A 13,082-nucleotide genomic window follows, 5' to 3' on the forward strand; every position below is an offset into this window, starting at 1 on the left:
ATAGCTATAAGAACTCTCATTTTTCAAGAAAAAGCTCAATTTAAGACTACAATAGGAAAAAATAATGTGCTTAGTATTGATCATGAAAGAAGAATAGAAATAAAAACTGCGGTATTCAGTTATTGACACAAACACCATCATGCACTGTGCAAGCTGTGATTTCACCCTAGTGACCGTATCACGTGGACCTGGGAATTTGTCCATCACGTCAGCGAGCTTTGGATCAGACCTGTGAAAGCCAGAGCTGTGTATATGGCTTTAACTTTATATCTGGTGAGCCTCGCAACTCAAAGAAAAGCATGCCTCACTTGCTTCCTTGCTGTGTAAACAAGTACAGACCACGTCACCAAAAAGGGTCTGAGATTTACCCAGCAGATCAGAAAAACATCTGTAGCCTTTCACATATTTCACAAAGAAACATTTGTCCGGTAACACATTGCATCCTTTCTGAATGGCGACACATGGGGCCACAGGCAGAGCAATCAAATCACAAAGAAATGAAGTATTATAGAAATCTATTTCTATATAGTCTATATAGACTATAAACATATTATAGATATGGATTTACTTAAATATATTTCTATTCCATGTAGAATATAGATCTAATATATAGATATAAATACAGGATATAAATATATTTCAATAAATTTATATTCTATATTGCATCTGATCTAAAAGCACTATTGCAATTTGGGGCAAAAGTTTTTGTTTGCTGTTATGCAAAGCCATACAAAAAGTTTCCATATAAATAAGCAGTATGAGCTTTTCAGGAAGATGTATAATCTTATATTGACCAGTTGCGTTATATACATAGGTTTTCCTGGATAGCATATGTAATTTTCACAGTAACATCATTTTTAAACCTGAAATTATTCTGCATTTCTGATATGGAATTTTGTCGTCAGGGTCACTTCTAGAAAGTGGAAAATTATAGCAAAATACAGGGCTAAAATTTGAACAAATAGAGGAGTATTATACTTGCTCATTTTAAAACAAAATGAGAGTCTAGGAGCTGTATTGTTTTGCACATCGCATCTGTGTAACCATACCTACTGACACTTGGCAATCATAAATTACAGTATTATTGGAAACCCAGAGTCGGCTGATTAGGAGGCATTTGAAGAGGTCTGTCCAAATAACTACCTTCCTGACACGAGGGCCCCGAGAAACCAAGAGGAGCTGTTCATGTTTCTCCACCACACACAGGATGAAATCCAGAAATTGGTAAGAAAACGGGTTAGACGCTCACAGGGGTTAGTGCTCCTCAGAAGGAAAAAAATGGGAGTCTATTAATGGAGGGTGTGCGAAAGTGTGAATGTATAGCTGAGGTCGGGTGCAAGGGGTGTGCGTGTGCGTTAATCTGTCTTTGGTTTGTGCTGCAGCGTCTTCTGGGGCCGAAAGCAGCTGGGCCAGGTCCCGTCGTGCTCAGCTCAGCAGAGGCACGCTGGAAATCGAGCCTGAGACAGGACGGGAAGAGCATCACCATTTGTGTCTACGTGTGTGAGAGGGAAGCCAAGACGTGGTACGACCCCGCACGTGTTTAGTCTGAGCACTCGGGGTGCCCGTGAACTGCTCCCACAGTCGGGAAGGTCTCGGGGGGTGCAGGTGCAAGCGGTTGGAGGCAAAAAGGGGGAACTCCGAGCAGCCTCGCACCCAAAGCCTCTTGTGTCCAATTTCACCTTCGAGAGATGCCGAAGGCATCGCAGACTGTGTCACGGCTTGAAGGGGAGACAGCCTCACCCCCCACGTTAAGGCGCTGGCCGGATTTTTGTTGTGATTTTCCCACAGAAGTGGAGTTGGGAGAGGGGAAGACAAAACGTCCCAACTTAATTTCTTTTTAATGGTCTGATGGAGCGTCTGACATGTGAATCCTCACTGTCCCTGCTCTCCAGCTTGACTTCAATGACTGCTTTTAACAAACAGCCTCCCCCAGACAGGGAAATTCTGTTACCTTGCCCAAACCTGCTCAAATACTTTGAGCTCCCAGTTACACATTTAGCACAGGATTTTGGCAAAATGCGTGAGAGATGCATACTTTGAACTGGAGGTAGACTTAAAAACAGCCCCTTGATCATCAGTGATGTCTTTATCCACTGAACCAGAACTGGGTTTCGTAAACCCTTGCGCCTGTAATTTCTTGATCTCCTCCCGATGTGCCAGCCAGCCCCTGCAAACCAGGTCATTTTAAAAGAGTTCGTACGCCTGTATTCCTGCAGCCCTGCAATATGCATTATAAGTAGCTTATCTGGAGCCATCAGTGACCACAGATTAGTGGGGCGATATTCCCTCTGGAAATCTTCGAGCCCGCACTGCCTTCCCTCATTACAGAGGCTATCGGGTCTGCATTGCTTTGCATCCGCTCACCGAGGGGGCTTTACATTAACTCCACTTGGGGTTTCAGAGTTTTGCCTCTGAGCGGATCGTGGGCAAACTGGGATGCTCATTTCCAGTGCCTGGCGGGGAAAAGGAGCCCTGCCACGGTGCCCGGGTGCCCCAGCATCCCCAGGCCAGGGCTGGCTGCCGGGGCAGGGTGGGCTCCAGCCGAGCGCACCCAATGCGGGGGCTTTGCTCCTTGTGACTTCTGCCCAGTGCATGAGTCCGAACTGGAAATTAAAAGCCTGTCCCTTGCTAGTCTTCAGGGGTAAATTTCAGAGGCTCCAACATAATTAACAAGTTCTGTCGTTCGGTCGCTGTTGCAGTAGCTGTGGTATTTTTAAAGCTTTTTATTAAAAATTAATTTCTTTATTTTGTTGGAGACCCATCACTCGGTCACGTGGCTCCCTGTCATGTTTCTATCCTTCCTACTCATATTCGAGTTATGCCATCAAGCTAATATATTGTGACTGCTCTTCTCTCTTGTGACAAAGCCTTGCAGCTGCCTCCAAATCAATAGATGTCAAAGAAATATGAAAACAATCATGACAGAGAACTTAAATCCTGGCTAGAGTCTGCATAATAAAAAATGTGCTTCTGTTCTCAAGGCAGCGGATTAATTTATCCTAAAGTTTAGTCAAATTTTATTCCGGTACCTTTTTCCCAGCAGATAGAGCTACATCTGTTGGGTTTGTAATGTAATTTGTAATTACTGCCCTTCATGTGGTCCAATGCCTTGAACCATCTTTAATTAAAAGCATAATTAAGGGAAGATCTAAAGGAAGACAATTACCAGATGGTCTTTTTTTTAGAAACAGTTAGTTGCATTGAGGATGTATCCCGGTCCATTTCTGACTTGGATTAAAAGGCAGGCTGCTTCCCGCACAATCTGTGAGGCGAGAGGCCGAAAAGGGGCTCGGACATCCCGGGCAGCGCCGCAGTCAATAACCGTGAGGGAAGCTGGGGGGGAGCCGGGGGGGGACGGGACCGGGGGGACCTTGGGGCAGAGGGTCACCCTGGCTCTGTCTCATTTCCTGGGGCAGGTGAGCCCTGCTACCCTCCTCCAGCCCAAAGCTCTGGCCAAAACCATCCCAGCCAAGCCCCCCCATCACTGGGGACACCCTAAGGCTTCTAGGAAACATTTTCCTGGCAAAAATAGTAAGTAATAGGAATAGGAATAAATAGTGATAGTGATAGCGACAGTGATAGCGATAGCGATAGTAATAATTATGATGATGATGATGATGACGATGATGATGATGATGATAATAATAATAATAATAATAATAATAATAATAATAAAGGAGGGACTGAGCCCCGGAACACCTTCAAAAAATGAATCATCACGCTGCCCTGGGTGGGACAGACCCTGATGGAGGGAACTGTGCCTGCCCAGCCCTTGCTCATCGCAGCCTGAGCGAAGGTTTTGGCTAAGAGCCCCCCGCAACCGCCTCTGAAACGGCTGCAGAGCCGCCCCAGCCTTGCTGGGGTTCGTTTTGGGGTCCCTCCTTGCGTTTTGGGGTACCGTCCCCCCAGAAGAGCCCCCCCCGCACCTGGAAGTTTCAGAGAAGACCATTACTAAAGGAGAAAGGGTGGGAGGGGATGGGAAATAACCCCGAAAATATGAATAATGCAATGAAGTGCAGATTTATGTGTGAGCACAAAATTTCTAGGGGAAGCTGGGCATAAAAAAAAGGGGGGAAAAAAGGAAACCTCGAGCAGTGGTGCAATGTAAATTAAATTTTTGCTGTATTACTAAGATTTCATTATTTGACTGTTCCTACTCAAAGTAAGGCAGCAATGAATTGTAATCATTTCAATTATCTTCAAGATAGTTTCTTTAGGACACAAGTTGTCAAAGATAAAAAAGTACATTCTTGCTGCTCCGTGGGTCCATTTTCCAGACGGTTTGTCGTTCTTGCTGCATGATTTAGTCGGGGCTTTTTTGCATACTCCGGCTCTCCCACACGCCCTCCGCGGGGGCGCGGACCCGCTCCCTCCCCGCGCGGACCGGCCGCGCAGCGCTCCGCGCCCGCGGAGCCGGCGGGGCTGACCCTGCCCCAGCGCCCGCTTCGCCGCCATCCTCTTTTAATTAACTTCGTGCAAGAGGGTTTTCTTTTTTTGGGGGGGGGGGGCTTTACCTTTTTTTTTTCCCTCTTATTTTTGCGGCTCTCCCCCTCTCGCTCCCTCCCCCCGCAGCTCCCTCCCTGGAATATTTCCTGGCCCATTACTCTGATAAAGAAATAATTGCGGGGCGGGCGGCCCCGCACCTCGCCTGGCCGCGGGCCACCCGAGGCAGGATCCGTCCCCATCGCCATCCCCATCCCCGCAGCCCTCCGAACACAGTTTTCTCCCTGCTGCTATCGGCTGATTTGCAAGTGAGAGCTGCTCTCCGCCGGGAAGGCGCTTAGGTCTCTTTAAGCGCAAACCAAATAGCATTTAAATGCCTTTTTACTGCCGAGGCATTATTTATTTAAGTGGCCGTCGGAAATCACAGCAACGCGGGTCCCCGTTCCTGCCGGAATATTGTCCTTGGCGTTTTAGGAGAGCGACTGGTTTAAAAGAGGCTCTTTCCGAATAAAAGAGCGCGTTTCTCCCCATTATTCATATCTAGGGAGTCCCAGGCCTTTAGTACATTAAAAAAGCTTCAAAAGGACAATTCGCCATCCACAGATACTATATTTGTGAAATGTCCTTTTGTCGAAGCTTTTAACACCTTCTTATAACGAATCATTTGTTCTTTTCTTTTTAATTTTGATAGACAATTAGCCATCAAATATACACCAGTTGACTGTAACCGAGCATTAAACTAGCCTTTATTTAACGCTAATTTAGCATAGCTGCTTTGTTTAACTTTGCCATACAAGAACCAGGTTTTGTAGCAAAAAATAGGTGTAATTTTATGTGGGGCTTCATTTCTTTTGGCCCTCTACACAGCAAGCCCTCTCCTCTTTGTAACCCATTCTGCTGGGCAGAAACACCATTTCGGAGTGCCTAGCACCTGGAGTCTGGGAAAAATTAGCATTGATATAGATTTAGTTGAAATGTAATCTCTTAAATCTGTCCAAGATTCGGGGAGATAATTACACTTTCACTGAATTGCCAGGGGTCAGCGTCTCTGTGGACCTGAGGAGTTGATTTACTAACAATAGTGTTACATAAAAAATGGTGTTTGAGATTATAATGTTAATAGATGCAGTCACTGGGGAAAGCAGGCAGGCTACAACTAATTCGATGGAACTTGGTTTTTGCTTTACAAGGATTCAAATCACTTGCAGCATTTAATTTAGAGGAATGAGTTTGGCAGTAATTACAGCAAATGGAAAGGTCGCCTTGGAATATTAGTTATTTTTCCCCAAGTTGGGACTCGGGCTTTTGGGGGGGAGGGTCCTTTTTTCTCTGCCCCCGGCCACGGCCGGGAGAGCCGCGTTGCTGCAGCCCTGCCCTTTTACCACTCCTCACCTCGGAGCCCGCAGAAACCCGCTCGGACAAAAGAAACGGGGGTGGAAAAGATTTGTACCAGCTCTGGACTTGCCCCTCGAGCGGGACCCGACGGTTCCGAGGGAGAGGCGGGATTTCTTTCTGCTCCCGGGGGATGTTCGCCGGCCTGGCCCGGGTCAGGTCAGCACCTCCTCGGGCGAAGCGCACCACGTTCCTGGGGGAAATGGCTCGGCTGTTTCGTTGGCATTTTGGGGGGTCGCGACAGGGGCGGGTTTGGGGCTCGGCTCCATGTCCCGCTGAGCCCCCTCCCGCTTCCCAGCGCACCGGGAAGGGCAGAGCTTATCTGCCGGGGGGCAGATGGCCCAAATCCCCGGACACTGGCCCACCTCGCCGAACCCCGGCAGGACCCTGGAAAGCCCAGCCCAAACCCAAGTCCTTGTGCCCCGATGTCCCGTCTCCGTGTGCCCCGTCCGTCCCCCCCCCCTCCGCAGGACCGCGGCTTTTCCCCGCTGGGACACCCGGGCCGGGCTGGGGGGAGCCCGGTCACGAGTGGGAAGCCGAGGGACGGCGAAGTGGGTCCCAGCCCAGATCCCGGTCCCTCCAGGGGGGTCCCGCGGGGGCTGCCTCCCTCCCCGCTCCCGGAGGGGCCCCGGCGGGCGGCGGAGAGCCCGGCCCGGCCCGGGAGCCCGGGGCTGCGCGGGTGCGGCCGGGCGCGGAGGAGCGCGGCATCCCGCCTGCGCCGCATCCCCCGCCCCCCGGCCGCGAATTGCCGCCGGGAGCCCTAAATCCAAATCCATTACCGACGGGACACACCGCCGCCGACCGCGTTTTGCAGCCCGGGCTGAGCGGACGGGGGTTTCTCGCCGCGAAGGGATGCGCTACCTGCGCCGCCCCCCCCCCCCCCTCCGCGCCCCTCTCCGCGCCGCGGCCGGGCGGCGGGGGCGGACAAAGGCGGGCGGGAGCGACCCCCCGCCGGCTCGTCCCGCGGCCCCCGGGAGAACCGTCCCCGGGGGGGGCAGGGGCAGCTCCCGGGGCGGCTGCGGGGCGTCGTCCCCGGGGCCGCGGGGCCGGTGAGCGGCGGCGGCAGCCCGGGCAGAGCCGGCGCCGGAGCCTGCCGCGGCCCCCCGACGCCCTCCGTCCCTGGCTGTTTATGTTTGAAGTCCGGCCGCTCTTATATGTAACAGCAATATATATGTTAATTGAAAACTTCTGAATTTAAAGAGGTTGTGACAAGTTATAATTTGTCTTGTCAATGTCTGGAATCCTTGTTTAGCTCTTTAGTTGTGTCTGCTGTTCGTGCCTGTCAGATAACAGCTTGCCTAACACGCTGCCTTCCTCTCTTATGGCACGGAAATGACAAATGTGCTGTTTTATCCATACAATTTATTTCATTATTGTTGCCAGCACGAAGCATCACAATCAATCATAAGGAAGTCCAGTTGGCAGGTGTCAATCTTGGTATGTTTTTGTACGTCTCAGTCTATATTTAATCCAATTACAAGGGTCATGGAGTAAGTGCAAATCCCCTTGTTACAACTCACATCTTATTCAAGATTTAAAGTAAAAAGTCAACTTGATCACATGGGCGCTTTGGGGGACCTCCGATACCTTTTGATATGTCGTCCCCCCCTCCCAAATTATGCAGAGATAGCGTTTTATTAAAGAGTTATCGCAGGTCGGTCGGGGTTTGGGATTTTTTTTTTTTCCCCGAGTGTTTGTGTGCAAATGAAGTATCTTGTTATTTTGCTAAAGAAGAGGGAGGCTTTAATGATGGGAGATCTTTCCGCTCATTGCCCTTTCAAATACAATTGTAGATCGAACTCAGCCTTGTCACGTTGAGGAAAAGTGAATTTCTAACATCCAGGACGTGCCTGTCGACTTTCAGCGAATTGCATCCAATCACCCCCAGGGAATTCAGCTAATGTCTCAGTCTAAACCGGGATGAGGGGAGAAAAACAAATCAAACATTGTCCGGAGTCACGCTTATTATGAAAATGTTTTAAAGGATAGAGAAGGGAAATAATTCAAGACAGCCCAGAATAAAGTTTTAGACAAATTAATAGCATTAGGAGTCCTCGGGAAAAAAAAAAAAATAAAGAGAGAAAGCCCAGCTACAAAGTTAAGGTATAAAGAAATGATTTATAGCTATACGTTTCTTTTTTAAGCAAGAAGTATTTTTTTTTAATCTGAATTTTTTTTTTTTGGATGAGAAAACAAGGTTGCGGCATTGAAAATAATAGTCTTATTATACAGGCGGCTACAGTGGGATTCTTCACGGGGGGAAATGTTCTCTTTCTGCTAAATTTCTGTCTTTAGGACGCTTCAGTTCACAGAAGTTTCTTGCAGCATCTTAAATTAACCCCCCCCCCCCAAAACACACACTCCCGCACACTAATCCCGCTTGTTACAACAAGTTCCCAGCTCGCCAGGGCTCACAAACCGGGGTGCCCCGTGTCAGCCGGCTCAGCCCGCTCTTGGCGAAGGCTCAGGAGAAGGTTTAGGTGCAACCGTTTACCAGGTTGCAGGAGAGCCTCGCAGCCTGCCATCCCCACAACAGGCGGAAAGCTCTCAGACCTTTATATGGCAACACACGAAAAGCCTTTTCAAGAATAACTCAGGTATTTTTTATTCGAAGAGATGGAGCTATTCAGTTTCTATCAAACTGCGAGAGGGCTGAACCGACAGGACGAGAGGGTAAAAAAAAAAAAAAAAAGGCAAAACAAAACAAGAGCAAAATTACATTTCTGCACCAAGGTTTAAACGCAATCCTGAGGGCAAAAGAGAAATGTTAGACAAGCAAAGAAACGTGTGGGGGAAATAAAAAGAAAGTATTTAAAACCACGTACCTTGGACAAGGGCAAAATATCCCAGCTAAATTGCTAGTCAAGTGCCTCATTCCTTGAAAGCCAAAACCACGTTTCTATCGCAATATTTTTCCTGTTCTAGAGAGTTTCCTTTGGTTTTTACCGTTTATTGTAGCTAGTCTTGGACCCTGCAGCCTGTGCAATGCCACAGTAAACAAATTGTTCTGATGTGCTTATTATTATTGCTCAAGTTCTGCTTGGATAGAGAATTAAAGCTCATTATTACAGTGTGTGTTGAGAATTGCTCAATCTATGTGAACACGGGGGTTTGGGGCATCCTCGGGAAAAAAAAAAAAAACCAAACCACCACCACCAAAAAAACCAACACAACTTCGTACCGTGGTGTAAATCAAATATGTATAATGCTTATAAATTTGTAACACGTTGCCGTGCCCCTGCTCCTATCCCCTGCCCGGCGCGGCGTCGCCCGCACCGAGCCCGGCTGCCCTCCGCGCCCGCGGGGGTCCGCTCCGCGCTGCTCCGCGGAGCCGCCTTCCCTCCTCCGCGGCCCAGGTGAAGGCTGCGGACCCGACGGTGCCAGAAGACGAAAATAACGGGGGGACACGCAGGCGGGAGAAAGGGAGGGGAGGAAGCTTTTTCTCCCCGTTTCCCCGGCACCGCTCCCCGCCGGAGCCAGCCGGTCCCCGCCGGGCCGCGGGCTCTCCGCGCCCGGACCCCCCCCGCCTCCGCCGTCCGAGGGGTGAGACGGGGCCGGGCCGGGGGCTCACCCCCACCCGCGGCGGAGCGTCCTGAGCCAGCGCCCGGCGGGGAGAGGCGGCTCGGCCCGGCCCCGCCGCCCCCGGGGTCCCGCCAGCTTTCCCCCCCCCCATCCTTTATTATTATTATTTTAATTTTTTTTTTTTATTATTTTTTTTTTAGCCTCTGCGGCCATCTCACAGCCAAATACGGACTCTGCTCCCGGCGCTCCCCCACCTTCCTGCCTCGCTTCCCTCTATTATTTTTTTTTTAAATTTTTTTTTTTTTTTTTTTTTAGGAGATAAAAAGGCAAACAGAGAGCGCTCTGGCGCTGGCGAGGGGACTGTTTGCCTGCCTCCGCCGAGGCCTGGCCAAGCAGACTTGGCTTCACGCCTGAGCAGTTTCTGGAGAGCGGCGCGCTGGAGAGCAGGGGAGGCAGCACCTGGCCCTGCTTTAGGAGCCATCTCCTTTTATTGACAGCCAGATAAGCAGGCGGGAGCCGTGGTGTTTCCAACGCTTCCCTGGAGGACCCTGCCGGGTTGCAGGGAGCCGCAAGACCCTTAATGGCAGCGGCTCCAAACGCGCCGCGAAACCCCTTCCTGGCACCCCCCGACCCCCCGGGGCCGTCGCTACCTGCCAACGCCGCGGGACTTACGCGGCCCGGCCGCTTAAGGAGAAAAAAGGGTCACCTGGGATCCCAGCCGGGCACCCCGGGCTCCCTGGCCCGGTGGCAGAACCGGAGCAGGGGCCGGGGCCGGGCGAGCAGCCCCGCGGCACCCCCGTACCCCGCAAAGCCCCCTCCTCCTCCCCAGCCCCCCCCGTCGAAGCCTATTTCTAATGTGTCCGGCAGCCCCCGCCTCATCCCCGGCGAGCGGCAGGTTCGCGAGACATTTAAGTGCAGTTCAATAAAACTATCGGCGGGGGGGCGGCCCTCTTCACTGATAAATTATTTGCCCTGACGAGTGTGTGCAAATAACGGCCTCGCTCCCTGCCTCTCTGATGGGAGAGGCGAGAGCGGGGAGCCCGGGTAGGACCCGCCGGGCCCGGGTCACCCGCAAGGGGCTCTCACGGTGCAGGAGGGTCGCCGGGCTGGCCCCACGCGTGTCCCGGGCGCACCGGGGCCTGCCCCCTCCGTCTCGCAGGGGTTAGCATCATCCCGCTCCCCCAGCAGAGCTGCGGGCGAGCTTGGGGCGGCCACAGCGTGTCCGAGAAGCCGCAAGGGCTGAGCCGGGCTTTGGAGGTTTCTTTTGACCCACGCACGAGTGTGTCCCCCCCCCTCGGAGAGCGTTTCACAGGGGAAGAAGCCAACCCTCAGCCTAAACTTTGGCCTGGCAGGCCGGGGTCGGTTTGCGGGCAGCGCCGCGGCTGAGGCGAGCCGTCGGGCCGCAGCCCCCCGTTTAGCCGGCAGGCAGCGGGAGGAGGAGGCAGCAGCCCCTCACCGCTGCCCGGGGGGGAGCCCCGACCCGGGGGGGAGCCCCGGAACGGGGCCGTACCGGGCCGTGCCGTGCCGTGCCCGCCGTCGGGGCGGGCGGTGTCCGGGCTCGCGCCGTCCGCGCTCGTGTCGCCTAAAATGTCTCATTAGCTAACTACTGTCCGCCGTGACGTCACCGGGGCGGCCCAGCCAATGGGGGAGGCGCTGGCGTGGATATTAAGGGAAAGTTAGTGCAAAGGCAGCACCCCTCTTTTTGCTGTCATTGACATTTAAACTGGGTGGCAGGTTCTTGCGTGGAAATTGGCGACCGGAGCCGTTCAGGTACCTCCTCCCGGCTGCGGGATCCGCCGCGCCCGGGCCCTCCGCGCCCGCTGACAGGTAACGTCTCCGCACGGCGCCCCCCCCCCCCGGCCCTTCGCCCCCGACCCGGGGCCGCTTCCCTACCGCCGGCCCGACGGGAGGGGCCGGGTACCCCGAGCCCGGGCAGCCGGGTACCCCCCCCACACCCCGCGGGGGGAAAAAGCGAGGGGAGCGGGCTGGAGCCCCGCACAACAGGTGGGGGCGGGAGGGAGGGAAGGAGGGAGGGAGGGAGGGAGGGAGCGGCTCCGGCCGCTGCCCGCCCGTCGGAGCGGGGGGGGGGGGAGCCCGGGGCGGAGGGGGCGAGCCGCTTCCCAAACTTCCCCCCCGCGCGGGCGGTGCAGCCCCCTCCCCTCCCCTTCCCCCCGCCCCGTGACCCACTCCCTCGCCGTTACCCGTCTCAGGTGGCGGGGGCGGCCGCAGGTTACCGCGCCCGTCGGGGCGCCCGGCTCGGACACCCCCCCCCCACAGACCCCCGGGCCCTGGAGCTGCCGGCTCGGGCCCCAGCCCCCCCCCCCCCCCGCCCCGGGCAGGCTGGACGGGGCGGGAGCGGGGTACGGAGGGTCCGGCGCGGTGGGCCCGCACGCCCCCGCGGAGGGGCGCGGAAAGGCGGGCTGGCGGCGGGACTGCGGCGAGGAGGGCTGTCGTCGGGGGGCCGCGTCCCAGCTGCCCTTCCCCGCCGGGGGGTCGCCGGGCGCCGCGGAGGCTCGGTCGCCCTTGCTCGGGCGTGGGAAGGGCCGGTAGCCGAGAGGCGACCATACCTCTTCGGCCCCCAAACGCCGGCTTGCCTTCCCAGCCCTAGGTGCCTCTGCTCAATCAGGGCGTCAGGGGGAGAGAGGGAGATACCCTAGAAAGGTCGTTCTTCCTCCGAAATAACGCGAAACAAAATAACGGCGTAAAACCTAAAACACCGCTTACCTGTCCGCCAGCATCTCCAAATATTCCTTACGGTGCGTTAGCGGGAACGCTCCCTCTGATGCTTCACTATAATATACCGGTAAATGGACATTCTCCTTCAGTAATAAATCAAACACCATCTATCTCAGATCCTCCTCCCTAATTAGAGATGTTTATTGGAGATGGTGTTTATCCAGCTGTCATGCCGAGAAAAAGCTGTGACATAATTACCTCTGACCAGATAGTCTTTTATATGCATATCTCGCTGACATATAAAGCAATCGGTTTGCATTAAAAATGACAAGATCAAATGTTGATTTTAGCCGATATAATAATATTTCTGGCCATTAAATTTCTGGAAATGCAACTTTCGGGCTCTCCGAATCGCGAACCTTGCGATTTAAACTTTTTTTGTTGTTTAGGATTTAAATGAGCGGCTCCACCGAAAGGATGGGCAGAGGGAAACAAACGTACCCCGCAAAGTTGCCGCGATAAATCAAATATGCCAGCTAAAAGAAAGAGAGCCCTCGACCCCTCCGCCTAATAACACGGTTGACGTGAATCCGAGGAGTTTCCGTACCGCTTCCTCGTGGCTCGCCAAATTTAGGGTTTGCTGCTAATTCGGGAGGCCAGGAGAGCCCGAGGTGGGCGAGAGGCGAGAGCGGGACCCCCCCCCCTTCACCGCGTTATTTTTAACCCCCGCACCTCGGCGGGGCCAGCGCGATGCCGGTTCATTTGGTTTCGTGGCGTTGGCAGCGCCTGCGGAACCATCTGCGTGGGGCTGCGAGCGAGCCCTGATAAGCTCGGAATTACCCTGTAATTGAAAAAATATTTTTGGGAAAGGCTGGTTTTACAAATATCAAGGGTGTAGGCTTTTGATCCTTTCTGCTGCCTGTGTTCTCCAGTTGCTAATAAAACTCGCATTGAGCTCCTTAGTGGCTTGATTAACAGGCAGATTAACTGTTACTGGGGTTTTGAACAGCTTGTCCCAATCAATAGCATTTAAGAAGCCCGTCAGGATG

At 53.3% G+C, this 13,082-nt stretch overlaps 1 protein-coding gene and 1 long non-coding RNA gene across 7 annotated transcripts in view; one reads left to right on the top strand and one right to left on the bottom strand.

Moving 5' to 3' along the window:
• LOC138689297 (uncharacterized) overlaps positions 1–12,470 on the bottom strand; it is a 26,557-nt gene extending 14,087 nt beyond the window's left edge. The window contains exon 1 of one of the 5 annotated variants that reach the window (XR_011328183.1): positions 12,082–12,470. This is a non-coding gene — a long non-coding RNA (uncharacterized lncRNA). Of the gene's footprint in view, positions 1–8,660; positions 9,655–12,081 lie in introns of those variants that run through there. The other 4 variants (XR_011328184.1, XR_011328181.1, XR_011328182.1 and 1 more) reach the window with 4 other exon arrangements.
• PAX6 (paired box 6) overlaps positions 11,040–13,082 on the top strand; it is a 25,621-nt gene continuing 23,578 nt past the window's right edge. Inside the window, exon 1 of one of the 2 annotated variants that reach the window (XM_069803988.1) lies at positions 11,040–11,184. The gene's annotated coding sequence lies outside the window, so the exon portion shown is untranslated. The remainder of the gene's footprint in view (positions 11,185–13,082) is intronic. The other variant, XM_069803990.1, reaches the window with a different exon arrangement.

This window comes from Haliaeetus albicilla, chromosome 16, assembly GCF_947461875.1.
Source record: "Haliaeetus albicilla chromosome 16, bHalAlb1.1, whole genome shotgun sequence".
Lineage (NCBI taxonomy): Eukaryota > Metazoa > Chordata > Aves > Accipitriformes > Accipitridae > Haliaeetus > Haliaeetus albicilla.